The sequence below is a fragment of the Orycteropus afer genome, unplaced genomic scaffold (genome assembly GCF_000298275.1).
Source record: "Orycteropus afer afer isolate SDZICR_OR568_19922 unplaced genomic scaffold, OryAfe1.0 scaffold00029, whole genome shotgun sequence".
In the NCBI taxonomy this organism is placed as follows: Eukaryota; Metazoa; Chordata; class Mammalia; order Tubulidentata; family Orycteropodidae; genus Orycteropus; species Orycteropus afer.
In genome coordinates, this window is record NW_006921616.1 from 851531 (window position 1) to 860199 (window position 8669).

The window sequence follows — 8669 nt, forward strand, 5'->3', positions numbered from 1 at the left end:
CTTAAATCATTCCATCTTTGATTCCTGTTTAAAATCAATGACAATTTTTTTTAAAAAAAAAAACTGTAAAATAGCATGTTTATTACATGTATATAAAATGGTATATGCAACGTGGCGTAAAAACCAGTTTCATGATTGTTGTTGTTGTTAGGTGTCATCTAGTGGGCTCCAACTCATGGTAACCCTAAGTACAATAGAGCGAAACACTCCCTGGTCCTGTGCCAGCCTTATGATCCTTGCTATATCTGAGCCCATTGCTGCAGCCAATGTGTCAATCCATCTCCTTGAGGGCCTTCCTCTTTTTCATTGACCCTCCACTGTACCAAGCATGATATCCTTCTCCAGGGAATGGTCTCTTCTGACAACATGACCAAAGTAGGTGAGATGATTTCTGGCCATCCTTGCTTCCAAGGAGCATTCCAGCTGTACTTCTTCCAGGGCAGATTTGTTCATTCTTCTGTCAGTCCGTGGTACTTTCAGCATTCTTCACCAACACCACAACTCAAAGGCATCGACTCTTTTTCAGTCTTCCTTATTCATTGTCCAGCTTTCACATGTGTATGAGGCTGTTGAAAATACCATGCTTTGGATTAGGTACACCTTAGTCTTCATAGTGACATCTGTAATTCTTAACACTTTAAAGAGGTCCTTTGCAGCAGACTTGCCCAGTGCAATATGATGTCTGATTTCTTGACTGCTGCATCCATTGGTATTGATTGTGGATCCAAATAAAATGAAATCTTGGACAATTTCAAACACTTCATTATTAAAACAAACAAACAAACAAACAAAAAAAAACTCACTGTCGTTGAGTCAGATCCTGACTATTAGCAACCCCGTTTTGGGTTTCTGAGGCAGTATCTCTATGGAAGTAGACTGTCCAACCTTCCTTTGCAGGAGTAGCTGGTGGGTTTGAACCACCAGCCTTCTGGTTAACAGTCAAATGCTATAGGCACTATGCCACCAGAGCTCCCACTTCATCATTAGGCATTGCATATTTGCATGCTAATAGCATATTGTTGGGTAACTTTTCCAGAGGGCATAAACTAGAAAATGTTTTATGAAATCAGAGTAAATAATCAGCTTTTAAGGAAAATACAGCATGGAATTTATTTTTTAATATTCTGTATCTGCTCCAGAATGTACAGAGGTTTATTTTTCTGTTATCAACTATGCCTTTCCTTATAACATAAATAATAAATTTATGGAATGCATATGTTAGGGATTTAATTGCGTCCTCCCACATATATGTTTTCAATCCTAGTCCCTCTACCTGTGGTTACAGTCTCATTGGGGGATGGATTTTCTTTGTTATATTGTTGAGGAAGTATTAGTGTAGGGTATGTTTGAAGTCAGGAGCTCTGGTGGTGTAGTGTCTAAGGCATTTTACTACTGAGCAGAAGGCTGGTAGTTCAAACTGAACACCCACTCCTCAGAAGGAAGGTTGGGCAATCTACTTCCGTAGAGATACTGCCTTGGAAACCCAAGGAAGGGTCGCTATGAGTCGGATCCAACTCGTTGGCAGTGAGGTTTTTTTGTTTGTTTGCTTGTTTGTTTGTTTAAAGTCAATCTCTTGAGATATAAAATAAGGATAATAAGGAAGCAGACACAGCAAAGACAGATGCTATGCCATATGGGGACCACCAAGGAACCAAGAAAGAGAAACTGAAAAAAGGCAAGGATCTTGCCTAGAGGGCACAGAGAGAGAGCCCTTCCCTAGAACCAATGCTCTGAATTCAGACTTCTGGCTTCCTGAACTGTAAGACAATTAATTTCTCTTTGTTAAAGTCCTGACTTGTGTTATTTCAGTTATAACAGCACTAGATAACTAAACAGGAGCTCTGGTAACCTAGTGCCTAAGGCACTTGACTGCTAACCAGAATGCTGGTGGTTCAAACCCACCAGCCACTCCTCGGAAGGAAGGTTGCCTGATCTACTTCCGTAGTGATACTGCCTCCAAAACCCAAGGAGGGGTTGCTATGAGTCAGATCTGACTTGACGGCACATAACAACAACAACAGATAACCAAAAGAATGTATATAAAAGGAAGAAATATGGATAAGAAAAGTAATATTAAACCTTTAAAAGTTAGGAATGCAAAAATAAGTTTATTATTATATATAGCATGCACACACACACACACACATACATATATATGTGTATATGTAAATGTATACTTTGAATTATGGAGTAAATAGTTAAGTTTTTGACTGCTAGCTGAAAGGTTAGTGGTTCAAACCCACCCAGACACTTCAGAAGACAAATGGTAAGATTTGCTTCCAAAAGTTCATAGCCACTGAAAACTCCATGGAGCGCAGTTCTACTTTTACGGACATGGGTTCATCATGAATTGGAGTTGACTCAATGGCAACTCTTTTGTTTTGTTTTGAATCTACTTAAGTAAATCTCCTTTTTTCAGTATCTCAGAGAGTTTGAGAGAGTATTTTTCAGTATTTCAGAGATGAGAAGGTCCCTTTAAACCAAAACAAACAAACAAACAAACAAAAAGGTTCTTTTCTATCCTGCTCAAGCAGGGAGAGTGAGACCTGGAGGAGTTGGGGGTAATTTTTGTCCTCCACAATAAAAAAAGTTTTTTGTTTATTTTAATATATTCATCAAAACAGTTTTCTTTTTAAAAAGCCCCCCACTGCTGGCAGCCCACTGGCTGCCTCTCTTCATGTCCCTCTCCAGCATGGACAGCCAGATGGGGTCCTGAGTGGCCCAAACACCCCTTTGAGTCTTTTCCACCCAGTAGGTCTTTGTGGGCAGGGAGGAGAGTGCCCTGAGTTCCGTGGGGGGTGTGGTGAGGCAGCCTGTCCTCTGATGCTCTTCTTCCAAACTATTCCAGGCCCAAGAGGCAGTTGATGTCTTGTACCAGGCCAATGATGCTGGGCCTCCAGTCTGCCAGGTATCAAAGCTAATCTAACAGCTGTCATACATGATGTGAGGCCTCTCCCAGGGATTACTGAACATACTCTGGAGGTCTACCTTCTCTTTGCAGTAGGGACACGTCTGCTTCTTTTCCACATTGCACCAGCTGTGGGTGCAGAACTTGTGGAATATGTGATGGCAGGACAGCCTATGTATGTTCTCAATGATGCCCTCTTCAATGACTTCCACAAAGATCTGCTGCCCACACATGGCACAAACACTGTCTGAGAGGTGTTTGGTAAGCATGCCTAACTCACCATAGAGCCCTATGGTAGCCGCCATGAAGTCTGCACATATTTCTGCAAAGTCTTGCTCAAGAACTCCATAGTAGAAACCATACAAGAGGAGCAAAATGCCAAAGTCCATAGCATCTTGTGGTTTGATTTTGAATAATAAGACCAGAGAGAGTGAACATGACAGCCATGTAGTCCACGATACCAGTGGCATAGCTGATTTTACAGATCAGCAGGAACCACTTATAAACCAGCCTTGGAGTTGTGTGTACTAGAAGATTTCAGGTGGCTTGGAAGGTGGCAAAGGCAGTGATGGCAGAGAACAAGATGCAGATCACTAGGAGCCTCCACCAGTGCAGGTTTACTGTGAAATAGAGGGGGCTACCCACATCTGAAAGAGGGTCACCATCTTGTAGGAGTATTTGTTATATTAATATATTTTAATCCTAAAATATATATTTTTGCCCCATGATGACCAATAATTAGTTTCTAATTGTACATCTATATGCCTTTCATTGTCTTCAATGACCTGCAGCACATTTTTTCCCCTACAGGATATGAGTGAGGATGGGGAAATTGAAAGAGGCCTGGCTTAATCTCCTTGTAAAGTTGTTAATAACTAATTTCTTAATAAGCAAACTTGTGTATTAGCAGGGGCAGAGTTCTTCTCTCCAGAATTTCTTTAGCAGGATGTCTCTGTTTTTAGGATTGCTATGGTAAATAAGGAGCTCTGGAAACGTAGTACCTAAAGCATTTGATTGCTAACCAGAAGGCTGGCAGTTCAAACACACCAGCCAGTCCTAGGAAGGAAGGTTGATAGTGATACCACCTCGGAGACCCAAGGAGGGGTCGCTATGAGTCAGGTCTGACTTGACGGCACATAACAACAACAACAACAATGGTAAACAAACTCAAGAGTGTTTGACTCTATGGAAAATGTCTTGTAAGTTATACAACTACATGGGAATGAAATGAAGATCTGTCATGAACTGAAATGTTTACTTTCGTGTGAATTGACTCCACACCTTGTGAGCAACCTCATCTTTGAACCCAGGCTAGAAAGTACCTGTGGGATGTGGGAAGAAAGAGGCTAGGAATCCACCCTCAATGTCCCAGCTCTCCTATTTTATCTGTACTTTCTCAATTCTTTCTTTCTTGGGAATTTTAGTAAAGTGTGATACTGGACTTGTTCAATGATATGTTGAGTCTGATCTGATCATCTGATCCTTTATTTTATTGAACACACAGACACATGAAGCTCTGGTCCTTCTAATTTTCTGTTGCTTTCTCTTTTCTATTGGTGTACTCCAGTTGTCTTTCATAGTGAAGTGGTTACTCTACTCATCTTCTCCCTGTCTTTTCCTATGTTTCTATAACCTATCTTCGTTGTTGAATTATCATGTTTCATAGACAAGTAGGTAACTCCCTGGTTACTGGATTTTCAGTTGAGAATAGTAGAAAACTGCATTTTATTCTAAATTATTTTTATTTACTTTGATTACCAACAGCAGACTGAGCTAAACATTATCCAGGAAATATTTAATTTTATTAACAAGGGGCTAATTGCTAAGACTATTAAGCAAACTATTGCCCAATGCTAAATATGTTACTAGATGTCTGTTGGAAGTCAGCATCTTCTAAATAGCCTGAACATTTTTACAAAAGACAATTTGTTTATGTAGTTTCATGTTTGTACTTCACCATATTTCAGATGCTGTTTAAGTGGCTGGATAGAAATTAATTAATTAGATAATAGATTAATTAGAGTCTGGATCCAGGCCAGGATCAAAACCATCAAAATTTAAAATTCCCAAAGGTTGTTGTTGATTATTGACATCAAGGTGACTCTGGTTCATGGAAATGCTATTTGTGTCAGAGAAGTGTGCACCATAAATGTGTCATGCAAAAGTAGATGGCCAGACCTGTCTTCTGAGGTATGTCTGAGTGGGTGTGAGCTGTTAAATCATAAATAAATATCTGGTTCCCAAAATAGAGTCAAACAGATTAGAATGTGGCTGGAACAGATTTGTTACAAGAAAAATGAGCATTCCCAAATACAAAATATGAGAACAACAGTAATAATTTTATCAGCACAGGATCCATGATATTGCATCAGAGATGGGAGATTTTTAAAATGGGTTCTTTTAGATATGTGTAAATTCCCTAAACTCGTCATACTGAAGACAAATCTCTAATATTTTAAAAATCATTATTACCAGAAAGTATATGTCAATAAATTTAAATGAATGAACCCTAACACCTGGGAGTTTATTAATATGGCAGCATGCTTTCAATATATTTATACAATAATTACGGATTTGACAAAATCATCTCCTTTATTATTCAGATAGAAATGAAAACAACTGAAGCATTTGAAGATCAGTGTTTAAGTTGTCTTGCTTATCAGGTTTTCTTCAGTGAGGAATTCTACTGATGATTATTTAATGGAAATGATTTACTTTGGTAACTTTAGATTGCAAAGGGGAGGGACATTGTTAGACAACACTAATTTTCAGGCTAATGATATTTTACAAATGCTTTGTTTGTCGTATAAACCACACCATGAACTTTTAAAAATCTAGCAGAACTTGCCAATTAAACTTATAGCTTTTAAATAAAACCTTAATACCCAACTGTATCATTTTAATTGTCACAGTAAGTCTAGAGGTAAATAAATAACTTGCCAAATTAAATTAACTCCTTCACCATTGCTAATGACTTAACCAATATTTATCAAAATAAGTTTATAACTTCAGCTGACACTTATTTTCTCTAATCAGCTCATTTATTTTGCACATGAAATAACAGAATTATCACATCAAAGTCTTTTCCGTTATTAATAAGCAAACACTTTTTAGAATTGGAACTTGAATACAGTTTTAAAAAATCTCTTCTTTGTGAAGTCTTAGAGCAGTCCCATGTGACTTGTTTATTTCAGTTTTTGAGATTTAACACCATGGTTTATACTGAGTTGAGCTAGACTCTTCTTTCCCAAAGTTTGAATAGGTTTATTATTGAATATACAGAGATCACAGAAATATTTGAACCAGTGCCTGTTTGAAGCTGATATTATGGAAAAAAGTAACAGAAACCAATATTTACAGGACAATGTGTAAAACCAAATTTCAAAACACCAATATTAAACCTTTGACCTACTCTTTTAAACTGTCTAAACAATTTTCATTGTATTCAAACAAGAAAAAAAATTATCAGTACAGACTCAGCCCTCTAAAATTTCAATAAATTTTTCAAATGTTAATATTCTCATTGAATTGTAGTTGAATAATTCCTTTCCCACATCCTCTCAAAGTAACTTGAAAATATCAATTTGATAAAGAACTAACACTGAATATTTTAGTATTAGAATATATTTAGAGTATTCTATATGTTTATTATTACCCATATTTATTTTAGTCTTAATGTACAAATCTTATAAATCTCTCAATAATAAAGTCATGCAAATTTGCCTTTTAAAATCAGTAAAATTATTGGGTTGTGGAATGAATGGCATTATTATTTAAATAACCCTTTGCAATGGAGAAGTCAAGCTTTTATCAAAAAGAAAAAGTGCAATATAAGATTCAGAAGCTTACATTTTGAATAACAGAGTCTTCTCCTCTTTGACTTAGAGATAATAAAAATAGAAGGGGAAAATGACACAAGAGTAAACAGAAGCCTTACTTGATATGCGGGCAATAGAAAATCCTATATTCATTGTATTATTCAAACATCCAGTTAATTTTCTGCTCAAGTTACTTTAGGTTATCACATTTTCAATATTGCTTCAGTTGAGACTGTTTTTTAGATTTGCATTAATGTTTATAAAGTTGGAATCTCTATGTATACATGCAGATTTTTCATTGGTCAAAATCCAGAGAGCTTTCTACTTGGAACTCTGATTAAATATCTTGTCTTAATTCAAGCACGGACACTACACTCAATAACCATTGAATTAAATACATGTGTTGTTCTTGAATAGAAGTACTGCATAGGATTTCCTACACTGTAATCTTTATGGATTACACCTCAACATAAAGAAAACAAAAATCCTCACAACTGGACCAATAAGCAACATCATGAAGAATGGAGAACAGAGTGAAGTTTTCAGGGATTTCATTTTACTTGGGTCCACAGGCGACACCCATGGAAGCAGTGGTCAGAAATCAGACATCATATTGCACTGCAAAAAGCTTCTGCAAAAGACCTCTTTAAAGTGTTAAGAAGCAAAGAGCTCACCTTGAAGACTTAGGTGCACCGGACCCAAGCCATGGTATTTTCAATCATCTCATATACATGTAAAAGCTAGACAATGAATAAAGAAGACCAAAGAAGAATTAATGCCTTTGAACTGTGGTGTTGGCTAATAATACTTAAAATACCATGGACTACCAAAGAAGGGAGCTCTGGTAGCATAGTGGCTAAGGCACTTGACTGCTAACCAAAAGGCTGGCAGTTCAAACCCACCAGCCACTCCTCCGAAAGAAGATGGGGCAATCTACTTCCGTAGTGATACTGCCTTGGAAACCCAAGGAAGGGTCGCTATGAGTCAGGGCCGACTCGACCGCACATAACAACAACAACAACAACCAGAGGAAGGAACAAATCTGTCCTGGAAGAAGTACAGTCAGAATGCTCCTTGGAAGCAAGAATGACCAACTTGGTCATGTTGTCAGAAGGGACCATTCCCTGGAGAAGGATATCATGCTTGGTAAAGTGGTGGGTCAGCAAAAAAGGGGAAGGCCCTCAACAAGATGGACTGACCCAGTAGCTGGAACAATGGGCTCAGGTACAGCAGGGATTGTGAGGCTGGTGCAGAACGTGGTAGTGTTTTGTTCTCTAATACATATGGTTGCTATGAGTTGGAGCCAACACAGTGGCACCTAACAGCAACATAAACGCTATAAGGTTCAACAGAATCCTAAACTGAGCATCATTAAAAAAATACAGTGATAAGAGGTATCTTTGGAAACTGGGGGATCTCAGTCTCTTATCAGTAATGCAGCTTTGAGCAGTCACATGACTTTTGTGAGCCTCATTTTCATCCTCTGTGCTGGTGGCGTAATGCTGAAGGCATTTGACTATTAGCCAGAAGGCTGGCTGTTCAAACCCATCAGCCACTCCTCAGAAGGAAGGTTGGGCAATCTACTTCCATAGTGATACTGGCTAGCAAACCTAAGAAGGGGTCAATATGAGTTGGATCCAACTTGAGGGCAGTGAGTTTTTAGAAGCAGTGGCTAAGGCATTTGACTGCTAACCAGAAAGTTGGTAGTTCAAACCAACCAACCACTCCACAGAAAGAAGATGGGGCAATCTACTTCATGAAGATTTACTGCCAAAGGGGGTCTCTATGAGTTGGAATCCACTTGATGGAAGTGGTTTTTTTTTTTTTTTTGAGAGGGGGTAGCTTTAGAGGATGTATCAAGTTGAAGGTTTTAAGGTTCTTTCCAACTCTAATGTTTATGGGCCTGAAATAATTAAAACAAATAATTTTTGCCCATTGCTTCA

General features: G+C 38.1%; 1 pseudogene; it reads right to left on the bottom strand.

Annotated features, from left to right (window-relative positions):
* Window positions 1-2984: 2984 nt before the first annotated feature.
* On the bottom strand, window positions 2985-3573 carry LOC103192504 (annotated as a pseudogene).
* Between the last annotated feature and the right edge of the window lie 5096 nt (window positions 3574-8669).